A 23,128-nucleotide genomic window follows, 5' to 3' on the forward strand; every position below is an offset into this window, starting at 1 on the left:
TGATTCACTAATGAAATAATTGTTAAGGATCAGAAAAATTAAATAATCAATTTTACACACATAAAAATAAGATTAAGTGTCAGAGAAATGAAATAATCAGTTTTCACACATCAAAAAGATTCAAGTCTATGGGAAAACATTAAATTTGAGAGGTGATAGAAACTGTTGTATCTCTCAAAATATGTGAAACAGAACTGTGGTCTATTGAGAGAGCCCATTTGCCTAAGGAACAGATGTGTGTTTGAATCCTGCTTCTCAAGTATTTAGTTGTATGAATGGGTAATTGATGGAATTTTTCTGAGTCTCGGTTTCCTGTGGAATGGAAAATTAGAACTTACACTGTTACAAACCTTAACAAAAACTTGCAGTTTAATCTATCAGCTACTAAAAACCTGTATGTCTGATTCTTAAGGATAGAAAATATAACAATAAAGGGAAAAATTACATTGAATCTAACGGGAGACTAAAAATTGTATGCTATAAATACATGATGAGTTATGATGGAAAGTGCAGATGACTAAATTAAGAATTTTTAAAATAAACTAAAACAAGGCAGTCTTTAAAAAGAATATTATAAAATATCAAGGATTAAAAAAAAATACATGACATTATATTAAGAGGAAAAACTATCATAATTGACAGAATTACTGGAATAAGTTATGCATATATTTCTGTCCCTTCCAGATAGAAGAGTCAGAAATTTCAAGGTCATAAAAGCGGGCTTATATCAGTGTATTCAAAGAACAGCAAGAAGACATGTGTCTTAGAGGGAGGGAGAGATTGTAGGAGAGGAAGTTAGAGTTAGCCAGGATAAGTTAGATTTTTAAGATCATAGTAAGTATTTGGGCTTTTATTTAGAAAGAGATGATATGCTATTGGGAGTTCTGAATAGAGCCACAATCTTTCTGAAGTATCTTTTTGTCCTGCTGTAAAGAGTGAAAGGAGTCATTGGGAAGCTATTACTATGATTCACTTGCAGAAGGTGAAAGGGGGGCAACATGCCAGGAGGCTGTTGCAAAAACTACAAGAGGTGAGAATTTTGACCAAAGTAGTGGCCAATTAGATTGCAGTGGTCAGAATGTGAATAAATATTGTATTTGGAATGAGAAGAAATTGCTTATGAACAGAAAATACCATGTATATATATTTTAAAGCATTCCAAGTGTTTTTGTTTGTTTGTTTGGTTGGTTGGTTGGTTGTTTTGTTTTGTTTGCTTGCACACCAGGAGACTGCAAGTGGCATCCGTTGAGATGAAGGTTGCAGGAGCAGTAAGTTTAGGATATAAGGATGCCGAAACTACATTTGGGTGCTAATCTTGAAATGATATTGGACATCTCCAGTGAAAGTATCAAGTAGGTCATGTGATATACATGTTTGCATGCAGAGGATATGTCCTACCCTACTTTGGCTAGAGATTAAATTTGAGATAGTTAGCATATAGATAATATGTAAAGCCCTGAGATCACTTTGAAGCAAGTAGAGATGGTAAGACTAGAGGTTCCAACACTGAACCCCGGATTCCTGAAAAAATCTGAGGGCAAAGACAAGGAGAAGAGGGGAACCAGCAATGGAAGCTGAGAAGTTGTTTATGGTAAGGTAGAAAGTGAACTGAGAGAGTCATGTCCTGGCAGACAATTCTGCCACTATAGAGAGTACATGATAAAATTATTGATAAAAATATTAATGAAGTAGCTAAATGAAATTAATCAAAGTCACCCATTCAGAAGAAATGTTTGCTTTGTATTGATCCTGCTAAAATATTTGTAAACTTAAAAGCCTTATTTAGGCTCATTTCTAATGTTTATTCTATTCAGATTAGAAATTACAGAAATTGAACTTGAACTCATGCAGAAAAAAACAGGAAATTCCCAAGACAAATTTATATAATGATCAAAATAGAAATAAGAGAAATGTATTTCTAAACTTAAATACACACACACACACACACACACACACACCAAAAGAAAAAAAAATAAAACCAAAACAAAACAAAAAAAACCCCACTAGACGAGGATCTTGGATGCCACCAGGTCTCCCTCTTAATTTTTTTATTTATGCTTTTCTTTACATGTATACTTCATTCTCTTTCACTGTAAGCTGATTTCTCATAAGGGAGGGCACTTGGCTACTCACAAATCTCAAGTGCCTTATCGTATCTGCCACCAAAAAAACTGAATATTTTGAAAATTTCAGAGATAATCTCTGCTTGGCTTGAGCCTACTCTTGAATTATTCAACTATGGCCAGACAGTTGGAGTCAGGTAAAAACATAGGAGTTCCCAATGAAAACAAATGGATGATGTGGAGAAAATACAAGTTCTCCAAAGAAAATGAAAGAAGTGTGATTCTCTCAGAAAGGATAGTAAGTAATCAGGCAGGGAGAAAAATAGGTTCCACTGAACCAAGCGTCCCATTCCATACATGTTCCAGCCTCATGATCAAACAAGCTTTTCTTTCTCATGTGTTGTTTTCTCTGATTAATTTTTGATCAGTGTCATTGAGTCAAAACTATTAATGACAAAGTCAGGGTAAATTATCAATGGACTGTAAGAAATTATGATTTAAATTGAATTCAGATTTCTCAGAGTCACAATTGGTTGATTTTTTCAATGTAAGTGCATTTTTTATTCAGGTTACTGAAGGAAATAACAGGAGAGTTATTCAATTTACACTATTACTGGAATTAGTCTTTTGAGTTCTCTTCTAAGATCTATAAGGATACAATTACTCAGCAATATGCCATTTGTAAAGGATTCCTGAGAAGGGATCATCTTTAGATCACTAAAATTTTGATTGGATTTTTATGAAGAAAAGTTAATATCAAGCTGATTTTAAGTATTAGAGTAGGGTCCTATTAAAATGCAACATATACTCCCCCCCCAAACACACACATATCATGAATAATTTTAAAGATGCGTTATGTCACATAATACTCATTTAAATAATGAAGTACAGATTTGATTCTAAGCTTAAAAAGTGCATCTATCACTTGCAAATCATGATCATGCAAATAATTAAAATTCTAAATTCCTTAGATTTTATGAAATATGCATGTTAACATTCAAAACAATAATAGCTCATTCATTCTTTAGAACAATATTTTTGTGATGTTTCTGTGTTGATTGCTTTTTCCACTTTTTTTTTAAATTAAAGTTTATTGGGGTGACAATTGTTAGTACATAGATTTCAGATGTACAATTCTGTATTACATTATCTATATTTCACATTGTGTGTGCAGCATCCAGTCAGTTCTCTTTACATTACCACATATTAGACCCCATTTACCCTCTTATAGAGCCCTTCTCCCCCTTACCCTCTGGTAACCCCTAAACTATTGTCTGTGTCTATGAGTGTTTGTTCCTTCATTTGTTTGTCTTGTTCTTTTGTTGTTTTCAGTTTTATATCCCACATATCAGTGAAATCATGGTTCTTGACTTTTTCTGTCTGACTTAGTTCACTTAGCATTATAACCTCAAGATCCATCCATGTTGTCACAAATGGTACTATTTCTTCTTTTCTTACCGCCAAATAGTATTCCATTGTGTATATATACCATAACTTCTTTATCCATTCATCTATCAAAGGACATTTTGGTTGTTTCCATGTCTTGGCCACCGTAAATAAAGCTGTAATGAATATTGTAGCACACGTGTCTTTATGGATAAATGTTTTCAGATTTTTTGTTTAGATACCCAGGAGAGGGATTGCTGGGTCATATGGTAATTCTATTCATAATTTTTTGAGGAACCTCCACACTGCATTCCATAGCGGCTGCACCAATCTGCATTCCCACCAACAGTGCATGAGGGTTCCTTTTTCTCCACAGCCTCTCCAACACTTGTTATTATTTGTCTTCATGATGATACCCATTCTAACCGTAGTGAGGTGATATCTCATGGTGGTTTTTATTTTCATTTCTCTGATGATTAGTGATGGTCAGCATCTTTTCATATGTCTATTTGCCATTTGTATGTCCTCTTTGGAGAAATGTCTCTTCAGGTCCTCTGCCCATTTTGTAATTGTGTTCTTTGTTTTTTTGTTTTTGAATTGTATGAGATCCTTGTATATTTTGGATATTAACCCCTTATTGGAGTCGCTGTTTGCAAAAATCTTCTCCCATTCAGTCGATTGCGTCTTATTTTCTTGATGGTTTCTTTTGCTGTGCAGAAGCTTTTAAGTTTGATATAGTCCCATTCATTTATTTTAGCTCTTACTTACCTTGCCTTTGGAGTCACATTCATAAAATGCTCTTTGAACCTAAGGTCCATCAGTGTAGTACCTATGTTTTCTTCTAAGCAGTTTATTGTTTCAGGTCTTATGCTGAGGTCTTTGATCTATTTTCAATTAATTTTGCTACATGGTGGCAGATAGTCCAGTTTCATTCTTTTGCACGTGGCTTTCCAATTCTCCCAGCACCAATTATTGAAGAGGCTGTCTTTTCTCCATTGTATGTTTTTGCTTCCTTGTCAAACATTATCTTTCCATATTTATGTGTGTTTACTTCTGGGTTCTCAATTCTATTCCATTGGTCTGTGTGTCTGTTTTTCTGCCAATGCCATGTCGTTTTGTTTATTGTTGCCCTGTAGTACAAGCTAAAGTCAGGAAGTGTGATACCTCCAGCATTGTTCTGTTTTTCTTAAGATAGCTTTGTCTATTTGGGGTCTTTTCTGGTTCCATACAAATCTGATGATTTTTTTGTCCTGTTTCTTTAAAAAATGCTATTAGGATTTTGTTGGGGATTGCATTAAATCTGTATATTGCTTTGGGTATACGGCTATTTTAGTTATGTTGATTCTTCCAATCCATGAGCACGGATTGTCTTTCCATTTTTTTTTTTTTTGTCTTCTTCAATTTCTTTTAAAAATCTTTTATATAGTCTTCAATATATAGGTCTTTCATATCCTTGGTTAAGTTTATTCCTAGGTATTTTATTCTTTTTGTTGCAGTTGCAAAAGGAATGTATTTTTTATTTCTTTTTCTGAGATTTCATTGTTACTATATAGGAATGCAATAGACTTTTTTATGTTGATTTTGTAGCCTGCAACGGTACTGTATTCGTTGATTGTTTGTAATCTTTTTGGTGGAATCTTTAGGGTTTTCTATATATAGCATCATGTCATCTGCAAAGAGTGACAATTTAACTTCTTAATGATTTTTCCCTCTGTTTCTTCTTTTATTACATTATATATTTCAGTTCTGGATATTTTTTGAGTGCTTACCATTAAGTTTATGTAAAAGAAAGTTTCATATTTAGAGTATTCCATTTTCTTCAGCCCTTCCCTCCTCCCCAGCTCACGCAATTTGCCCACCTTTAGATGATTTCAGTTGTGCGCCTCATAGTCTTGCCTGTCTGATGCGCAGGGCGTCCTTGGTAGAGTTATAGTTCTTCAGTTTGTTGTAAATTCTGAGGGAGATTTCAAGAGGCTCACCTCACACCGCCATTTTTATGACATCGTCTCGCTTTTTCTACTTTCAACTTTTTTTCAGATCATAAAGCTAAAAAAAACAAATATTCTGTTTCCATTCATTTAATATATCTTGATTCAATTTTCATATTTTTTTCTGGAGCTTACTTTGTATTTATCAACTCAACCTCACATAAGCACAACAGTGGGTGCTTAAAATCTGATCTACAATGACCTGACATCATTTTTCAAGTTATTAAACTTAAATTAGTATGCTTAACTCATACATTAAATATCATGTACATTCTCATCCACATAATCTTTCTGCTCTACTCTTAACAGAATAAAATTTAAAAAATAAATTCAGTACTTCTCATAAGTCTCTAATATGAACAGTTGAGGAGTCCAGCCATTGATATCTCTTCATCATCAGAAACACATGCTGAATTGACTGATTTCCAGGGGCTCTTCTAGCATGTTTGTTTCTGATCACAATGCATCTATAGTTTTTCCCAGTATTTTCAATTATATATATATTTTTTCTTTTGGATTTATCTGAATTTTGGGTCTATCAATAATAAAAATAGGAAAATAGATGTATACCTAAAATGCCTCCCATTTTATTTCAAGTTGATGTAGCACAGCTTGAAGCATTCAGTAAAAAGAAATTCTAGAAAAACAAGACTATGTTCCAACTTTGAAATCTTCAGAGAAAAATTAGGAAATACATAACTTAATGTTTCCTGATTGTGATTTAATTCTTTTCACAAAATATAACAGGAATGAGATGTATGGTTATATTTGTATCATTTAGTATTAGAATTCATCTATGGGTATACATTCCATTAGTTAATTAAAAACATATAAATGAAATAAATACAGTTAATGAACATAACTGTATTTCTGATAATAACTTATATAGAAGTATCACTTTTGTTTTTCACTAAGTAATTGTATGCAATTAAGATAGCAATGTACCATTAGTTTAGTGAAGTGAATTTTTCATAGACAACAGGGGAATAAAATGAAGAATACTATCTATAGTGCTGAAATAGAAATATGATTTATTGTCCATTTAAGCTAGAGGCTATAATGGTGAAAAAAATAACTTTTCTGACTGACAACATTCAAAGTATAAGCTACCTAAAATAGATTATTTCCTCTTGTCTTTGCTAACATTTTATTTGATGCTGTAACTGCACGCATACATCCACTGCTGGTCCCCAGATAATCAACATGCCAAAACTTCTTTCTCTTCTCATTTAATTATAGAGATGGCATTTTCTCTCTGCAAAGTTTCAGACCTGGTTTTCTACTTCCACAGATTTTTTTCAAAGTACAGCCCTTTCACTGTCATCTTGAACTACACTTGCACTGTTCCAAATTTTGGAAAGCAGGAATGCAGCAGAGTACATTCAAAAGAACACTAGAAAACAGTAAACCAGAAGTGTGTCTCACTTTTCACTAATTATCATTGTGACCTGAGATAAACCACAGTAATCTGCTTGAGTCTCATATTTCAAAGTTGTGAAATAATAAATTATAGCAAAATTACCTCTCTTACGTCTCTCATACTTTAATATTTTGTGATTGCTAGCTAATAAATAATGCTGATTTACTAAGTGATTTCCCTTGCTCTTCTTGATATATCAGGAAAATATAGAATTTAATAAAGTCTTCCTCAGAAGGCCTTGAACAAAATTGCTCTTTCAATTGATGTTCCTCTTACTAATCATTTTGTGTGGTAAAGTGAGAAATATATTGGTATAATATACTCTTTCTTTGTGAATGTCTCTCTTCTTTGTGAATCAGTGGTGGCATGAGAAAGTGCATAGTGGACATGACTACATAGGGACTCACGCAAAGTGATTTTTCTGAATTTTCTGTTTTACACAGCGTCATTTCTCCAGAGAATAATTGGGTCCTCTTTTCATTTTGTAGTGACCTGGCTGCAGAATCACAGATTAATGCTGGAGCATGCTATGTTCTTACCAAAGGAACATAAACCTTGTCAAACAGTTTCTGATTATGAGAAATCAAGCCAACATGACGTGAGGAATGCATATCAATCGATTTGATTTGATGGTCCTGAAAACTATATGTCTCTCTCTATGTAAACAAAACAAAACAAAAAATAAGTGCTCATACATCACTCCGTCTGTTTTCCCAGAGAGCTGTTTACCCTCCAGTCTGGCATAATCCTGACTGGAAGCCTGTTCACAGGGTCCAATCTAACAGACTAGATGCATACAGAAAAAATGACAATGAGACACTCAATCACCATGTGTTGGAAGCTCTTAATGAATTCATTCCTTTCCATCCCTTAACACACTTCTGAAGGTGACATGGACCACAGAGCATGTAAGAGCTTAAGACCCAGTCCCAGAAAAAAAAGTAGTTCTGCCTCAATAACACATCCCATTTGTAACACCAAAAAGGAAATTAAAATAAATAGCTCCATATTTTTCAGTGTTTCAGGAAAATGATATGTCATAAGACAAAGCATTTTAAGCCAGTAGTTCTTAACTGGGGACATCATTTACAAATCATAGCTCAGACCTTTCAATTAATGAGTCTAAATTCCTGCACCTAGAGATTCTTTTCAAAGTGAGTCTTTGTGGAGCCCAGGAATCTGTGCTTTCATCAAAATCACTAAGTGACGTTGTCACAAATGATACATAAACAAGAGCTTGAGGAACAAGGCTTTATACAATTAACCACACATGGGCTATCATACCTGTGCTTTTTATAGATGATTCAAGATTGCATATCTTGTAAATATTCTATGTACAAAGTTTCCAAGGAATGTGACCAAGAAAGTTTCACAATTCATTTCCACTTAAGAAATGTTTTTTAGGGTACTGATGTAGCCTGATGGTGTTTGCCAAGCTCCTGAAAAATTAAATATGTTACCTAGATGTTTTCATTTTAAGTTAAATAATGAACTAGTTTTCCTGTGGTTGAATTATGCAGGGAGTTGAATTTATGAATAGGTCAATTATAAGAGCACATTTCTCCTCTTTGGTAACTAAGGAACCAGTCTCCTGTCTTCTAATTATGCATAACTCTCTCTTCCTTCTGTTACCTTGGGAACTCACTTTTTCTGTGGCCCTCTTTTCTCTTAAAACACGTATGGACCAATTGTTTATATTAACCTTAAATGTACATGTTAAAGCCCTCAACCCAGTGTGCCTGTATTTGGAGTTGGTGCCTCTAAGAAAGTAATTACGGTTAAAGGAGGTCATAAGAATGGATCCCCAAACCAATAGGATCAATACACTCATTCTTCTTTCTCCCTCTCTCCCCCTTCTCTCTCTCTCTCTCCCTCTCTCTCTCTCTCTCTCTCTCTCTCTCTCTCTCTCTCTCTCCCTCTCTCTCTCTCTCTCTCTCTCTCTCTCCAAATAACGTGATGTGAACACATAGATGCCTGCTGCCTATAAGCAAAGAGAAGAGGCCTTAGAATGAAACCTACCTTGCTGGTACCTTTATCTTAGACTTCCCAGCTTCCAGAACTTTGAGAAATAAATTCTGTTACGTCACCCAGTCTGTGGTATTTTGTTGTGGAAGCACTAGCAGACCTATACAGATTTTGTTACTGAGAAGTGGGGTGCTGCTATAACAAATGCCTGAAAATATATAAGCAGCTTTGGAACTGGGTAATTGGTAGAGACAGGAGGAGTTTTAAGGTATATGCTAGAAAAAGCTGAGATTGCTGCGAAGAGACAGTTGGTAGATATATGAATGTTAAAGCAATTCTGATAAAGGCTCAGCAAGAGAAAAGGAGAACTGGAGAAGAAGCCTCCATTAAGTAAATAATTATGAAACATTATGGTAGAAATATGGACATTAAAAGCCATTCTGGTGAGATCTCAGATGGAAATGAGAAATAGGTTATTGGAAAGTGGAAAAAAGATTATTTAAAAATGGCAAAGAAATTAGCTGAATTGTTTTCAAGTGTTTAGTGAAAGACAGAACTTTTGAATGATGAAATTTGACCTTTAGCTGAGGACATTTCTCAGCAAAATGTTGAAGGGCTCCCTGGATCGTCCTGGCTGCTTATATTAAAATGCAAGAGTAGAGATGGATCAAATAAGGAATTGTTAAACAAAAAGGAACTAAAACTTAAAAATTTGGAAAATTCTTAGCCTAGCCATATTTCAAGAAATGAGAAAGTATATTCTGAAGAGAATATCAGAAATGTGGCTGAACTATCACTAGATAAAGAGATTATGGGATTATATGAGCAGACACACTGCTAGTTTGAACTGAAGGTGATGGAGATGATAAAAAAAATGAAGGAAGATGGTCAGGTTTTTTGGATTCTACACAGTGGGACCATAGAGTTATTTAATGGCTGCAAACATGCTCTATTCTTCAAGAAAAGAGAAGAATGGCCCTGAAGATTATCCAGAGACATCAGGGAGACTGACTCAGTCTTAACCAGCTAGTCAGCCTCTGCCCAGAGCCTTGCTGGTGGGACCCTCCACCCCAGTGGGTCTAGAAGGTGGGACTGCAGCCCCAGTGCGCCCAGAATGCAGGGCATTAAGCCAGGGAGGATTATTCTCAAGCCTTAAGATCTAAAGAGATTTGCCTTGCTGGGTCTTCAATTTTTCAGGGAACTGCCAACCCTTTTGCCTTTCTGATTTCTCCCTTTTGGAAAAGGAATGTGTATCTTATGTCTGCCCCACTTTGTATTTTGGAAGCATATAACTTGTCTGGTTTCACAGATTTGCAGATAGGGAGGAATTTTTGTCTCTGTTCGCACGAATATCTGATTTACCGGTAGACACTCTTTATCTGAGGCTTTTGACTTTAAATTTTAGAGTTGATGCAACAAGTTAAGACTTTTGGGGCTATTGGAATGGAATGAATGTACTGTGTATACTGGAGGACATGAATTCGGCAACTGAATATTTATGTCTGTACCCAAAATTGTTATGGTGAAACCCTAACTCCCAGTGTGCCCTATATATTTGGATATGGGAATGTCTGAGGAAGTAATTAAAGTTAAATGAGGTCATAAGGTTGGGGTCCTGATCTGATAGGATTATTGTCCTTAAAAGCATACATACCAGAGAGCATTCTCTTTTTCTGTCTTTGTGTGCACACACAAAGAAGTCATGTGAGCACAAATAGAAAGATGGCTACTACCTACAAATCAAGAAAAGAGGCCTGAGAATGAAAACAATTCTGCCAGTGCCTTGGTTTTAAACTTCCGAACCTCAGAACTGTGAGAAATCAGTGTCTGTTGTTTAAGCCTGTGGTATTTTGTTATGGTAGCCCAAGCAGACTAATACAAACACACTTTTCTTTGATATATGAATGCTGCCAGTTGTATTTGAGTTAGTAGGGTTAGAATTTTGACTGCAAGATTTTTCCCCCAGGAAAATCTACAGATAATCATCTGCAAATTTATGGTGGCTTTTTTCTTAATGGATAAGCGTAACTTATTCTAATAAAATGGTGGCTGCTTTCCCTAGGAAATGAATATATGCACATAATTACAATATTTTGCCACAATTGTGTGGATGAAGAAAATTCCTGCATTAAAGATGCTTTAAAGATCCTTACATTGCATGTAAACAATTCTTGATTAAATAATTTGCATAAGATGGATGCCCCTATCAAGTGTACTTAGTTTAATATCTCAGAGTCTTATGATGTCACTATTTAACTGAAGAAAGCACCATGCTACTGACTATCTTAGATACAAAGGTGAGTGAGACAGAGTCCTGCCTTCAAGAAGTTTACACTCTATTTGGAAAAAAAAAGTAAGATCCTCTTGGTTTTTGCTTGTCCATTTTGTTTTTAGTGTCTTCCAAAATCTAGCTAAGAAATATAACAACCAAATGATTTTAGAAACAAAACAGAAATAATGTGAAATAGAAAGATAATTTTCCTTAAAAAAAAAATAAAGAATCAATCTCTAATTATCGTGTCTTGATATAGGTAGGAAATATAAACAAGGTCAAAGAACTCCCAAACAGGAAGTGTACCTCTTCTCTGAAACAATGAGTTTGGCTGTGAACTGAGAGGTAGGATTTTGCTGCCTTCACACTGCTCACTGTAGCAGAACACTGGATAGGTGATCTACTGTGATTATGTACCTAGTTTTCTGTCATGTAGCTCTAACTCATTGGTAAATCAATGCAACTCCAGAAGGCCAATTTCCCAACTCTCCCTCTGTAATGAGGTTTCTTTTTCTCTCTCTGTTTCTATTTATTTATGTGTTTATTTACTTGTTTCAGAGTGTATTATATATAATTAATTTTCCTAAGTATTTGCAAAATAGCGATGTGTTTGTATCATTTACAACAGCATTTGTAGTATATTAAAGATGTGATGCATTACATGAAACTGTCAAAGCTTATTTTTACATATGGTTTAAGTTTAAAAATTCAATTAATAGAATTTTCAGAGTACAGGTCCTTGACCTCTGGTGCTACCGGCTAAATAGCATCCCCCCAAAATTCACATGCCAAAGTCTTAAATCCTGGTACCTCAGAATGTGACTGTATTTGGAGATACAGCCTTTAAAGGTGAGTTTAAATGTGGGCATAGGGTGGGCCCTAATCGTTATGACTGATCCCCTCATGAGAAGACATTAGGACACAGGCACACGTAAAGGAAGACCATGGGAAGACACAGGGAGAAGGTAGCCATTTACAAGCTAAGGAGAGAGTCCCTCAGAAGAAGTCAACCCTGCTGACACCTTGATTGTGGATTGCTAGCCCTCAGAACTGTTAGGCAATAAATTCCTGTTGTTTATGCCACCGAGTCTGTGGTACTTTGCTATGACAGCCTTAGTAAACTAACACAACCGGTAAAATCAGTGGAAATAAAACTGGCACAAAAGCTTAACAAAATGTAAGAAATGAATAAAAATGATGACTGCTTTTAGTTCCGGTTCAGTTTAACTACAACATCATATAATGGACTTCTTTGATAGCCAAGTTTTCTAGGTAGTATATTAGAAATAAACAAAAGTACCAAAGTGGGATTCCTGATCACTAAATGGAAGAATTGTGAGGATATCTAATAATACTAAATTCCATTTAAATTAAATAAGACAACACATACAAGACTAAATATATTGTATTTAGTGCTATAGTATGTCATTGTTATGTTTAATTCTAAACTTACATTTGTTATTAAAATCTTCATCAAGTGCTCATTCTTTTTTGATGGGGATGATTAGTTTTTTATTATAGATCATTATATGTAACTTTCACATGTTATGTGACTAAATTGTTGGCATTATAAAAAGCATATGCTAATATGACAGAGAAAAATATTAAAGTTATCTTTTTCCCAAGTAGCTTCCAAAAGCAGTAGTGGTTATTACAGTCTCCAAATGCTGTAGTCAGGAATGAGAAAGAATGGTACACTCAAAGAAAATGGAGACACATAACAACCAAAGTAGTTTTGTTGATCCAGTATTATCGTCTGTTGCTATTGATAAGTAAGAAAAGAACACACCTGTAAAATGTAATAATTTTATATAATTATAAAATATAGTTACTGGAAAATAATAGTTTATAACATAAATACTATCTAGTTTGAGACAGAAATAAAACTCCGATTTTTCCATTTGTATATTGAAAATTGACTTGTAAATTCTAGGAAAATCATCTTTCCTGTATAACACGGAGGAAAGAACTTAATGTTATCCTTAGGGGAAAAATGCTTCTAGAAGTTGAGAAAAATCAATATTAATATTTGAAAAACAAATACATTATATACTCAATACACATTTATAATATGAATTCAAAATTGAAAGTCAAATCAACAGTAATTTTTGAATAAAACTTCATGATTTTCAAAATGTAGATACTACACAATTAAATATTTATTTAGCAGGATAACTGTTTTTATTCAGTGAGAATTACTTTGATAATATCAATGACTGTGAAACATTTTAAGAAATGAAGCTTTTATGTTTGTCACAGGGTATTTTAAAGTTTACATATATTTATGGCATATATCTTCTAGTATTCAGTTGGTATGGACTCTCACTATTAAGAAAACCTAATATAATTTAAGTGGTAAAGTAATACAGTAATATTATAGAGTTTTCAGTAGCAAATCACATGAATGTAGCCTCAAAAATGTTCTTTGTGGTATGCAGTTTTCTCACATGATTTTCTTGGCAGTCACTTTTTGGATAAAAACGTTCTCTTAATAATACAAGCCTAGAGGTAAATATAGTTTGGGAAATCATGTCGAAATAAATTCAGGCATTTTTGAATTACATATTTTAATGTTAAATTTATGATGTTGGTAGGGTACTTCAAAATGACTCTTCATCAAAATCTTTCAATTATACACATGACATCTTCACTTCACATGTAAGTCTCCTGTTAAGAGACTCTATTGAAATTCTCAGTCTTTCATATGACCTATTACTGATAATATACATAGAGAATAAACAAAAGATTTACATCCAATTGCTATTTCTTCTAAAGAACACTGAAAGATATAATAATACTTCTAAAAATATTTAAATCATTGTTTTCTGCTATTAATCAGATAGAATGGAAAACTAAAATCACTGAAGAGTCAAACCTCCAAATTTAATTATTTTATGCTGTCTTTTACTTAGAAAATTTTTTTGTGTGGATCACTTCCCTAATACACACATACATGTGTGATAGAACAAGCCTCAGATTTGTCATCATGTATTAATGCAAGTGAAAGCATTAAGACACATGCAGGATATTAATTATGTTGTGGTAACTTGGGTATTACGAAAGTTATTTGATGAGAGAAGATAAAGTCTTTGAGGAAGAGTAAAAATTACTAAGTTAATAGCAGATCTCATCATCATTAATATACATACAAGTCAGTTGTTGGGAGGAAATTGAAAACTTGAAACCTTTGATACTATCTTCATGTTTTCTTTTATTTTTAACTAAAAGTATTGTAGAGATATATAAACAACTATAAGATTCAATAACTATTTCCAGCAAATTTGCTTAGCCATGGTTTGTTAACACTTCGCAAGACTTACTCTTTTTCCCATGTGTGTGTCTTCTATTCTACATTCCTGGGTAACTTAACCTTATGTGTCATTTATTGTTGAGTAAAGAAAGCTTCTGTGGAAAACTAACCAAGATATATGAATCACACACTACACTGAGCTTTTCTGTCGCCACACAGCAGCCTAACTGTTTGTTTCCTTGTACCTGCCCCCAAAGAAAGGAGAGTCTGTAAGACGGATCCTTGCAGGGACTTTGCTAAACCTTTGCGTTTGCACCTTATGCCTCCCTGTTTGGTCCAAGAAAGATGGGTGGTCAGCCAATGACCGGTACAACTTTCCGCGTGGAAAGCAACCTAAGACAGGTGGAGCTGAGTGGGGACCAACAGGAGAACCCACGGGGTTCAGAGAGGTGGGCACAGCCCCCCACCTTCCTGAGGCTAAGGAAAGCCTCAGCCTCTATGGCTGCATTCCTTCCCAAAACCTGCAAGAGAAGTGATTCAATGATGTGAAGTGATTCTCCATCTGTTCATAGGCATATAGGTTTTGTCCCTTGGGGAAGTTGAAACTTACAGGTCCAGCTGCCTGCATTTCCTATTATGGTGTATGGAATTCACAGAACTTGAGATTGACAAGCTTTATCTCCTTTACTTCCCCACCTAACTAATAAAAGCTAATGCACAGGACTGATTAGGTGCCACAGCCCAGACTTTGAGGCTGCTGGTCCCTTGGCCCTCGCACTTAAACTCTATTCATGGCTACTGTCTTTTTTTAACCCTGCGCCGCCCTCCTCGTTCCCCACAACCCTCCTAGTGCTGGACGCAACACTTTTCCACAAACACATTTTTAGAGACTACTTATGATAAATTTTTGAATTGAAAATATTTTGATAGACTACATGATGCTTGATTTAAAATAATATTTCACAATGGTAGAATAGAGTTAATAAGTTTCCATAAGCATATGAATGAATAAACAAATCTATTAATCAAAAATATTTAAAATATATATTTTTTCTTATATGTTGGAAAAATTACTGGAGTTCCTACACTTAAGTTTAAAAAAGGAAAGAAAAAAGTGCAAATATTAAGATTAATTTATTTTTATCTAATATAAATTTACTCAGTTTTCTATTGCTTCAGGGTAAAATGTTTAGCAAAAGATAAATCTGCTTTTTTTTTTTTCAAATAAAAAGCTCACAAATGTCAAGCTTTATCCGTTTGGAGATAAGATTTTACAATTTCATATATACACTATTAGCTTTCCTTTGGGTCATCCTGAGGAAAAACACCTGTTTTCTAAATATAGCATCATGATTGGAAACACTTTCCAGGTTCTATGCATTTTTAAAAAAGTTATAAATACTTTCCCTGAAGTAAGTAAAACATATACATAAATATGTTGGATTATTTCCAAATACCTATCAAAAATAGCCAGTTAAATGACACTCTATACAGAAATCTGGCTATTGATCTATATTTTATACCAATTATAAAAGCCATCTCTTGTGTGATTGGGGATTTTAAGCCTAATTTCTAGTATCTAAATATAATTATTTTTAAGATTTAAGTAACCTGAAATTATAGTTATTAAAAACTATCTAATAAGTAAGCCTTAAAAAAATTGTGAGGAATAAATGCTGGTATATTTACCAAAAAAAAAAAAAGGAGAAATCACTATCAAACTTGAGTTAGAATAATTAGTTTATTCAGAAGCATGCACTGCAAAAGGCAATGCCATAATATTACATGCCTAGTATTCCAAGTATAAGATGATATTTTTATTTAACATATGCTATGAAGCCAACAGGATAAAATAATTTAGTTCTTTCTCTCTGTAAAATATGCATAAACATACAAATGTGCAGTTATTGATGCTTCTTATTTTTTTTTATTTCAATGGTTTTAAAAGTACGTGAATGTAATTAGACTATAAATTAATTTGGGCATGTGTCTATGCTCATGGAAAAACTCTTGCTATCTACCAGATCTCCATTAGCAAACGCAAAGTTTCCATTCTCTTCCTCAGATTGTGGCAATTAAAGAATACATTTACTAGCACAACAAATCATATTTTATTTAAATATGTTAGATATTTTAGATATTTAGATTAGAATATTTGATTAAATATGTATGCAATGTCTTTCGGCTACCTGATTTTATTCATTCACTGCTTTGAGTTGATTGATTTATCCTCTATGACAATGAAACTCTCAGATTCCTCCAGTTAGTATGAGCATGGGCTCACCTATGTTGCATTGGCTTATGATTCACTAAATTTGCTCCATCTGCCGCTTCTAGTGTTCTATAAGTGCAGATTATGTGCAATTTAGAGAGACATGAATGGGCTTCAAATCATTTAAAGACTCTGAGCATGCTTCCTGTACTACATCCAATCCATTCTTACAATTTTTTGAAAAGATGAATTCAGAAGAAACTCCATTTTTGTTTTCAACCAAATTATTATTTCACTGTTGATAATTTTGCATGGGCTATTTCTACATACATGTAGAAGAGATAAATTAAAGACATCTAGATGAATAGTTATTTTTAACTACTCATTCACTATTTACTCTCCCAAGTCCACAAGCATGTCTTTCAGTGGCCTGGCCAAACCTATACATGTTATATCTAGGTTTCATAGCACAATATCACGTCACTCTAGTTCTAGGAATTGTAAACACTGTCACGATTAGAAGTTGGTTATATTAATTGTCAGTGAGACTAGGTTTTGACCAGATGACTTCATAACTGGCTATTATCCAGTGTGCTTTGGTCTTTCTATTCAGATACTATGTGCATTAAATTCTCTAGTCTATTCTTTTTAAAAATAATATTCTGTGTAATGCTTGCTTCTTAATTCTTGCATACTATTATCAAGGTTTTGGAAGAGTTTATATGTGGTATAAAATTTGTTTTTCTTATATTTTTCTATTCTAAATATTTCTAATATTTATTTTCAATACGATTTTTTTTAACTTTTTTATTTTGGACTTCATAGTCACAAAATTAGATTGTAATATTAAAATAGTGTTATACTCCCACCGTTGTTCTACAGGATGTCTGACTTTTGTTTGTATTTTTATATTATTTTTCATTTATCTTTTATTTATAATCTCATTATCCTGTCATGAATCACTTACTCTTTTGTATTAAATTTGTTTAAATGGTATACCATGTTTTAGACTTTTTCATAGAATATTATATATTTTAAATATTTCAATAGTAGTTCATGCTTTTATTTAGTTACTTCCTTGTCAGTTTTCATAGTATGTTACACGTTTTATTTATTCAGTTTTTTTTAATTGATGGGTATTTGGGTGGTTTCCATTATTTTGCTATGCCAAATTTTGCAATAGTGAACTTTTTTATACAGTTACCCCTCAGTGGTTGTAGGTGATTGGCCTCCATGGATACCAAAATCCGTAGATGCTCAAGTCCCTTACATAAGATGGTATAGTATTTGCTTGTAACCTAGATACATCTTCCCACATACTTTAAATCATATCTAGGTTACTTACATACAATAGCTACTACAATGTAAATGCTGTGTAAAAGGTTGTGATAATGTATGGTTTAGGGAATAATGACAAGAAAAAAAGTCTGAACATGTTCAGTACAGACACAACCATCTTAGGCTTAGCTACATAGTACACGTCAAAAACAGCATGACATTTTCTTTAATATTTTTCAATCTACGCTTGCTTAAATCTGCAGATGAGGAACCTGTGGATATGGAGAGCTGACTGTACGTACTTCCATGAGTATTCCCAAGATTCTCTGGGAATGTATTTCAAAGAAGAATTTCTTAGTGATATAATATGAGCACAGTAAACATTATAAAATACATGTATTGCTCCCAACACAATATTCCCACCAATATTACATAAGGTTTATGGTTCCTTCCATTATCATCCTCTGTTTAATGTTGTTTTTCCATGTGATGAACAAAATAGAAACTTTTTTTTGCTCTTCTTTTATTACAAAGAACGTGAACATAATGTGCTTATTAGCCAATGAGATTCCCTTCCTCTTTCTTACTTATTTGTCATTTGCCCATTTCTTGATGGTGTTGACTGAATTTTATTTCTACTTCTCAGGAATTTGCTATACATCAGATCATAATCTTTTAATGGTTATTCATGTTGCAAATATTTCCACTTAATATTCATTTGTTAAATTTCATTCATACTGACTTTTAATTTTGATGTCATAAATTTGTTTTCCCTTTTATGGCTTAGTGCTTTATTTAAAGAAATTCTTCTCCACTATAGAGTGGCTGATAACTCTATTCTCCTACATTTATTTTCCTGGTAGTTTTAGAGGTTTTTGTTTGTTTGTTTGTTTTTTAACTTTCAAATTAAAAATTTTAATGCATCTGGATTTATTTGTTGTATCCTGTGTAAAGTAAGCTCCATTTTTTTTCCAAATAGCTATGGGATTTTTCTCAACTTATAAATAATTTTTCAAAGATTAATGTTGCCAACTCAATCATTGTACAAATACAGGTAACCCCATGTAACATGGTTGTTAGGTTCCTAAAAAATGACATGTTATGCGAATCCATGTTATATGAAACAAAGAACTAGTACAAAAAAGGGGGTTAGGTTTCAAAAGTTTAAAAAAATACTGTTTTTATAATTAAGAGAAATATCTTTATTAAAGCCATTTTCACCAAAAGTATAACATATTAATATGTATTAAATAATATTTTCTTCATCTTCACTACTAAGCACCATTAACCAAGGGCATTTTCTTTTTGACAAGATATCGTCATCCTATGAACTTAATACTCAATGAACAAAATGGATTTAAAATGCTAATAAATTTTAAAATTCTAAAATCAAATCTTATACGACATCCACGCTCAAGAAATTTCAAATGAGGTATCTTTTGCTCTTAAAAGCTCTTATTACGTTCCGTGTTTTTTGGGGATTTCTCTAATTCTCAAACCGTGTTAGAGCGAAACAGTGTTATAGATGTGCCGTGTTATAAGGGGGTTAACTTATAAGTTACTGACCAACTTCACTTCGATAACTCATAATTATCTTTCCCAAGATCCCTAGAATCTGCTCTTTTAGGAAACTTTCCCCGAATCCCCAATTTGTGCCACATCTATACTCTGTATTTCTATACATAATCTGTCATAAATTTTTGCACCTCATATTTAATTTTTCTGCAGAACAGACTATGAGAAACATTGAGCTTCTTACTCTTTTTTACTCTTTTGTATCTCAAGCACATGGCACAGGTCTGATGTATGGTGACACTCAATAAAAGCTTGTTCAATTAAGCTCAACTGAGAAATCTTTATGGTAAAAGTCATACAATTAATCTTTAGGGAAACCTTCATGAAAAATGTGGTTACCAGTGTCTACAAACATAATTCAGCTGACTCCATCTTAAATTGTCTCATTCTCCTAATGTGAATTGTGATCCCAAACAATGGAAACTTCATTCTTCTCCAACCTTGAAATGTCAGTGAGTACATGTCAACTACGATAAATGGAGCATGTCCTATAATCACGAATTCCTCACATAGCAGGAGTTGTATCTCATTTGTAGTATCCAATATGGATAAGAAATGCACATAAATTTAACTAGCCAAAGGCGCTCTTTGACATAGTTGCCCGTTAGGGAATTCATGATTGTTTTTCAATGGATTTTAGACTCAGTGTGATATACGTATATATTTTTTCATCTATTGCAGATATAATGTGAAAATATATGCCATAGTGATGTAAACTATCAAATTAAATTGTCATGAACTTTGACCATTTTTACCTATAGTAAACAGAAATATATAAACAATTCTGACATTTTTCCATAACTTACAAAGATTGTCCTATTTGGGGCTCATTTTCAGCATTCACATATAAGCTTTTGAATAAATTAAATAGGGCAGCTGAATACAAAAAAAATCTTATTTATCTGATATTATATACTCAAAAATCACTCATTTGAGTCTGGCAATGGGAAACAGAGAGAGAAAAACAAGGCTTTCTTTAACAACTACCCAGGTAAGAAATAATTTAGTAAAGCTTTTTCCTCTAAAAATCATTAGTTGAACTCTTCCCCAGAACACAGTTCCAAAATAGTGATCCTCTTTTTTGTCAAGAACTTTACAGCAGCAAATTCTTTCATGAATATGAAAAGCAACAGCCTTTTATTTCCTGGAGATTGAAATGACCATGCCTCTGGTACAGCTTTGGAGGCTAGAACAAGCAGTTACTAATCTGCCATCTCTTGTGCAGAGTGTCTCTTACTCCCTCTCTGACTCTATAATTAATGAAATATCTTTACGTGATTCACACTGCATAATGTCAAATTCTCTTAAACTCAAGTCTGTCTCCTTACACTAAAAAGTCAGATAACAGTGACCAAATAAATTTATCAAATATCTAAATCAAGGGCACAGCATCACACTTCACACAAAGTGGAAGCAAACAGTTTTATTCCTGTTTGTGGAGCTTAACCTTCTGCAAAAGTAATTAGGTCTATAATTAAAAAGCTATTTGGAATGATTAAAGCCCTGTTATCTTGTAGCATTTAAAGACAAATGCAAATGTCAGAAATGATGAATTCATTAAAATTTCTATTTAAGAGAAAAAATTGTGGATGGAGGGTGTTATTTATTAAAATGTTGCAGTTTCGGGGAAGGTTTCATCTGCAAAGAGCACTAATGGTGGAAGGTATCTTTCTATAGTATTGGATATAGCAACAAGCTGCTGTTCACAAATATTTATTTTGAGGGCCATTTTAAAATAGCAACTCATAATGTAACAGCGTTATTACAAAAGTGATATTCATCTCAGGGACTTTTTTTTAAATACATTTGGAATTGTTAGATATATCTATTTCTGAGTTAGCTATGAATACAAATTTAATAACCCATCTGACAAGCTGTGGTATGTTATCAATCTAGATTTTCAAGCTGTGAATTCAATGACTAATTATTTTGAATGAAATGGTCAAGTTTTAAAATCTCCTCTTGCCCCCCAAAATTGATCAAATTAGGAGAACAGAACTTAAGGGAGTAGAGGAAAGCTTGACTATATGCCGTTTAATGGTCATTTTTCAAATGAATATGGTTTAGGAGCAGTGTATTAATAGTCTCTAGTCATGTGTTTTGCATTCTTTTAAAGGAAACATTATTATGGAGCAGGTAATATTAATTTCTATTAGTAGAAGTTGTTGAATATTTTGTGTGTGTATGCCATTTGAAAATCATACATTTTCTGTATCTTTGGCCTTTCTAGTCTCAACGCATCATTCAACATACAAGAAAGTAGATACATAAAAAATACATTTTAAGAAGACATATTGTGAAATAAAAACTATAAAATTAACTTTTGCCAAACCATGTTTTAAAACCAACCAAACATAAAAAACCAAAACTGTCCTTTAAGTATTGTCCTTACATTTAGAGATTAATTTAAAAATATAAAGACTAAAGCACATGATGGTTGGTTGGAAAGAAGTAATATTCTGTTTATGTAGTCATCATTGATTTATTTACAAAGCTAAGGTAAAATTATACAGGTATTATTTTATGGAACACCTGTCTTCAATTTTAGAATAAGAGTCCTTCTTCTAACTTAATATATGGTCTCTGAGACCTCATATCATCAGATTCCCTTCAATTAAAAAGACATTATAGCCACAAAAGCAATAGCAATGTAGTACATAGGGTACTGTGTGGCTCTGACTTCTCAGGATGTCTTTTTATTTATTTATTTTTTAATAAAAGCATGTAGAAGAGAACTGATCACTCTTGAGAATTTTAACATGGGCTAGTCATTTGACCACAGAGGGCTTGTACAGGAGGACTTCAGACACTTAGGTTTAATGAGACTTTATATTTCTAATTCATTACAGATCTAATTCATTACTGATTATTGAAGTAAAGGAAGGAATCTTGAGTGGATGACACGAAACTAACAAAAAGCCTATGCTCAGACTAGGCATCAAGGGATAAGATCAAGAAATCATTTTGCAAAACTGAAATAGTATCATTCAAATGTAAAATTATAGAAGAATAGAAAAACTACAATGCATAGATCTGAATTCCTCTGCCGAAGATTTTATTAGAAATAGGACATCCAATTTTAAAAACAAAACAACAGATTTCAGGAGGACATTTCAAACATATAATATTCACCTGATAATACATGCTCACTTTCACCACACATCCTTTGTTTTACATCCAAGCATTAATAATGAAGAACATGCTCTGAGTGTTAAGAAATGTAAAAATTACTTCACTGTGGCTCACAACTATTCAAAATCAGAGTCATAGGGTGAGAAAAATCTATGAATGAAGGCAATTTAGGCATATCTATAGTCTGCACAGATACTTTATTTATATTTGGATAATGCACGTGGGCGATAAAACCTGAAATTCAAAAACTATCTAAAGGCCTTTAATAGAACTCTTTTTTTCCCCATATATGAATTTTTTTAAAAATGGAAAATTCAATCTGGTGAAAAACTTAGTGAATGAAAGGAACATGGGATGGCCTTTCCACAAGACTCATAGCTTTGTCAACATCAGGAGAGTTACAATGATAAGAAACTATATAAATACAAAGAGTGGGGAAAGGCATTTGTGAACGGTACGTATCTTTCTGAACATCCCATAAGAAGTGCTGGGGAGAAACCTTTCAAATGTGAGCTCTGTTAATAATATGAAGGAAATTTTTATGAATGTCAGGGATTTCAAAAATGTTCTGTTAAAACTCAAGACTA

The sequence above is a fragment of the Rhinolophus ferrumequinum genome, chromosome 19 (assembly GCF_004115265.2).
Source record: "Rhinolophus ferrumequinum isolate MPI-CBG mRhiFer1 chromosome 19, mRhiFer1_v1.p, whole genome shotgun sequence".
Lineage (NCBI taxonomy): Eukaryota > Metazoa > Chordata > Mammalia > Chiroptera > Rhinolophidae > Rhinolophus > Rhinolophus ferrumequinum.